The sequence below is a fragment of the Ornithorhynchus anatinus genome, chromosome 1, assembly GCF_004115215.2.
Source record: "Ornithorhynchus anatinus isolate Pmale09 chromosome 1, mOrnAna1.pri.v4, whole genome shotgun sequence".
NCBI lineage: Eukaryota > Metazoa > Chordata > Mammalia > Monotremata > Ornithorhynchidae > Ornithorhynchus > Ornithorhynchus anatinus.
Window position 1 is genome coordinate 85,808,236 of NC_041728.1, and position 4,845 is coordinate 85,813,080.

General features: G+C 40.2%; 1 non-coding gene across 1 annotated transcript; it reads left to right on the forward strand.

Annotated features, from left to right (window-relative positions):
• The first annotated feature begins 1,739 nt into the window (after positions 1-1,739).
• LOC114815637 lies at positions 1,740-1,877 on the forward strand. Its single transcript, XR_003763434.1, has one exon. It is a non-coding gene; the product is annotated as a small nucleolar RNA SNORA7 (small nucleolar RNA).
• Positions 1,878-4,845: the final 2,968 nt, after the last annotated feature.

Here is a 4,845-nt window from a genome sequence, read left to right on the forward strand (position 1 = left end):
ATGTAAAGGGTCTACTTACTTTTATATATTTCGTGAAGATCAGTTACCTAAGTTTTATAAAATGCTCTTAAGATGAAAAGCGCTGTAGACCCGTAAAGTGTTCTATTATTAGGACCTTTCATCTTAAAGCACGTTTCAAACATTTAATTAAAATCACACAAGCAACCCCCTCTCCCCCCAACCCAGGTAAGTATGCATGTGAAAAAGAAACCACAACTTTGCAATTTCTCTCTCTCAATACATTTGTATATAGAAAAGCCAACTTTTATGATAGGGGAATAAAAACTTGCAGCCATTTTTCATTTGCATAAAACTGAAAGGTAAAATGAATTGAGGTAGAACAAAAGGAAAAGTTCGTTCCCAATATATTTTAAAGGGCAACGCAGCTGCATTTGTGATCCATATTGTTATTTTATTGGCACTGTTGAATTCAGGCTCAAATTTAAGCTGACACAGCAGGGGAAATGCCATGAGTTTTGATCTCTGCAAACTAACCTACTGAAGCAAGGAATGGGAAGATTATTCTATGTAAGCATCCCCCTTTGTATTGTTAAAGCAGATCAGACAAAACAATTAGTTGCTTTTCTCTTTTAGACTCCTTCTCTATCTCCTTCAAATCAGGAGATTTGTTCTGTCTCATTTATCTTTTCAGAAAATGTAAAATATTTTTAGTAAAAGAAAAAAAAGAAGAAAAGGGAAACTCTCCTGGAAGTAATTGACTACGCCTTGCAAAGTTAAACAGAACATCTGACAACTGTAAAATCAGTCCTCCTGGCTTTAATGAAGATGGGACTGTGTCTCTGTCAGGTATTTTATTTTTTGGGTAACCTTGTTATCTTTGTTAATCAGAAAGGGGGGACAGTAGCTGCTCAAAAATCTGTTGGCAGCCAACAGCAGAAAATTAAGCAGAGAAGCCGTGTGTCCTAGAGGAAAGTATAGGGGCCTGGAAGTCAGAGGACTGGATTCTAATCCCAGCTCCACCATGTACTAGACTGTAAGCCCATCAAAGGGCAGGGACTGTCTCTATCTGTTACCGATTTGTACATTCCAAGCGCTTAGTACAGTGCTCTGCACATAGTAAGCACTCAATAAATACTATTCAATGAATGTACCTGCTGTGTGACCTTGGGCAAGTCACCTAACTTTTCTGTGCCTCAGTTCCCTCATCTGCAAAATGGGGATTCAATACCTGTTCTCCCTCCTACTTAGAATGTGAGCCCCCAGGTAGGACCTGATTATCTTGTATCTACCTCAGCGCTTGGTGCAATGTTTAGCACATAGTAAGTGTTTAACAAATAGTATTAGTAAAATCATGACTGGGGAAAGATAAGTGATGGAAAAATGTTTTTTTTCTTTTCTAACACTCCAGATACCACCTAACAGCCTGAGCCCCGGTCACTGTCATCAACACTGAAGGCGAATCACACCTCCCACACATGTACAACTATGTTTTGTTTTTTTTGCCAAACTCAGGGGCAAGGTTCATTCATTCATTCATTCATTCGATTTAAATGGTATAGACTATACACTCAGGGATCTCATCAATCAACTCTGTTGTACTATTTTTTCCCAAGCGCTCTGCACCTTGCTCTGCACACAGTAAATCAGTCAATCAATCAACCTTATGTATTGAGTGCTTACTGTGTACAACACAACAATATAACAGACACATTCCCTTCCCACAATGAACCTGCAGTCAAGATGACTGTACTCAGTACTCAATGGATACCACAGATTGTCCCCTCTCAGGGTCGCACCTGGAGAGTTTTCAGTCCTCTACCAGTCTCGACTATGGGAGGGAGAGTCAAGCAGAGGCCTACCGGTTCCATTCCTTACTTGGGCAGTGGCTAGCAAATGGAAGACAATCTGCTACAAGTCAAAATTCACCTGTGCTGGGCAGCAGCGGCATGGGAAAGAGTCGAGGGCAGAGGATCAAGTTTACTGCGTGGAGGGAGGTAATGGTAAACCACTCGATTCATTTTTACCAAGAAAACTCTATGGATCCACTACCAGAATGATTGCAGATGGAGTAGGGACATTCTGGGAGAGGTGTGTCAATGGAGTCTCTATGGGTCAGAGGCTACTCGACAGCATAAGACAAGACAAGACCACTGATTGATCTAATGAGTCGTTAGGGCACAAAGGATGTTAAATTTTCAGATCAATAAAGAATTCAGAAAGTGTAGAGATTCATCTGCAAATGAGATTTTCCTGGTCTTTGCCTTCATGAACTGAAACAGCAAAACCAAAGACTAGTTGATGAAGCAGAAATAATTCCAGTCTCTCATCCAAGCAATGTCAGAAACCTGAACTTTGAAAACCTACATTTTCATGAGCCCAGTACTCACAGGGTCTCTGAATCTGAGCCTACAGATGAAGCAGAAAAAGTCCAGGACCTGGGGCAATTGTGTAAAATCTTACAATAAGGACAGCCCTCTTGTAATACCCCCAATGTCTAACGCAGTGATGCACACTAATGCACAAGTTTTTTTTTCTGATTTATGGTGTTTTGCCTCCAAATAGGCTCATGTTATTGGAGAATATTCTTTAATTTCCTAAGCTTTGTAGTCAAAGCAAGAAGCAATACCATGCTTTTTGCTGGAATTCAGTGGACACGCCTAAGATTTCTACATGACTTTCACGCTTCATACATTACACACAAAGTTATTCCTGTCTCGTGTTCGACCATTTCACTTTTCACACAGTGTTAGGAGGAATATATACCTTTGGCATTTCTGAGTGGCAAAGAAGGATGGTTTTCTTAATTTTCAAAATCAATTAAGTAGTCAGCCCACACTGATCCTATAGGTCACCCTAACCCATCAATGTGTCTCCGCTTGGGAAATCTTTACCCATGAATATTTTAGTCTAGATATGAACAGCTAAAATGCAAATTCAGATCCTTTCTGCATTTGCTTTCTTGGAAAAAGGGCCCAGGAAATTCCAGATGCCAGAAGTGATTTGGTTAGAATGTGGCTTTTTTTATGGTATTTGTTAAGTACTTATTGTGTGCCAGGCACTGTACTAAACACCAGAGTACATACAAGATAATTGGATCAGATACAGTCCCTGTCCCATATAGGGTTCACAATCTTACTCCCCACTGTATAGATGAAATAACTGAGGCACAGAGAAGTATAGTGACATACTTGCCCTAGGTCACACAGCAGACAACTAGCAGAGCTGGAATTTGAACTCAGTTCCTCTGACTCCCAGGCCAGTGCTCTTTCCAGCTCTTTCCAGGCCAATGCTTCTTTCAGAGAAGCAACATGGCTTAGTGGAAAGAGCAACGGCTTGAAAGTCAGAGGTCATGAGTTCTAATCCCGATTCTGCCACTTCTCCACTGTGTGACTTGGGGCAAGTCAATTAACTTCTCTGTGCCTCAGCTGTGTCATCTGTAAAATGGGGATTAAAACTGTGAGTCCCACGTAAGACAACCTAATTACTTTGTATCTACCCCAGTGCTTAGAACAGTGCTTAGCACTTAGTGCTTAACAAATACCATCATAATTATTATTTCTACTAGTCCATTCTGCTTCTCATAAGAAATTTGAGGGACTGTAGGTTGTCAACCAACCAGGTGGTTTCTTTCATTTAAACTATCCAGATTTTCTGCTCTCTTCTTCCATTCTTTCTACCTCCAGACACTTTCAAATTCGGTTATATCCTCTACATTCTTCTACTCCTTTTATTCACACTGTACAGCCCTTAGAACACAGAGATGGCAATCACCTCTGTTTTGCATAGTGCTAAGTAGAGTTCTGACCAACTAATATTCACTCTGATGACCTTCTGTGTTAGTTTTTTTCATTTCTAGGTCAGGCCTTTACTTTTTTCTATACCCCTTATTAATGTGAAATCCCAACAACTTATGGGCTTTGCATGAGGGAAAAGAGCAAGTATACTGATACTCTTTGAAAGACCCAAATTTTGAGGTGAAATTAAATTTGGCCTGAAGGTGTTAATTTCAGATCAGAGCAAGGGAACTGAGTACATATACCCTATAGCATTTGGAGATCATGATTCTCTTGTGGAACATGGGTCATATGAATTCTTATTTTGTATTCATTCCAGCCCTGGGTACAGGGCTCGATACCAAGATGGCACTCAGTGAGTACCATTATTATCTACCACACTCCCATGTTTAGACTGTGAGCCCATTCTGGGGCAGGGATTGTCTCTGTTGCCATATTGTACACTTCAAGTGCTTAGTACACTGCTTTGCACATAGTAAGCGCTCAATAAATACTATTGAATCAATGAATTTCTCCACTACTTTAAGATGCAAGTGTGCTTTCCTCAACTATCTAGAGCATCTCGATTTTGTTCCTCCTAGCTGAGCTTTGAAACAGCTAACTTATCCCTTCAGTTTTCAAGGGAAAAGTCACCCAGCACTCCTGCGCTTCAAAGTATCAAAATGAGTGTTTCTTTTGGCCCTTTGTGCCAAATCAGTTATAGGAAAAGTTTCTCTTTCATCTCTCTAGGAGGGTTGGGTGTTTGGAGACAATGTTTTGAAATACCATGTGACACCCAATTATTCAAATAGGCTTCTCCTCTGAGAATCCACTTTCCCCTGAACTTCAAACATCTTGACCAATACAGTAATTTAACAGCATACGGTCTTTAAGAAGATTACATCTGCTGGGCCCAATTACTTTAACTCAGGGAAAGTTTACCAAACATCCCACTTTGATCAAACAATGCTTCTTCCCAGCAAATGTTGCATTAATATACAGACACTGGTCTGTCATTCTCGTGACATTTTTTATCAGTCCCCTTTGGGTTGGATTCACATTCTAACAAGCCAAAGAGAAGAGTATCCCTATTTCTAGTATATCCTTGACC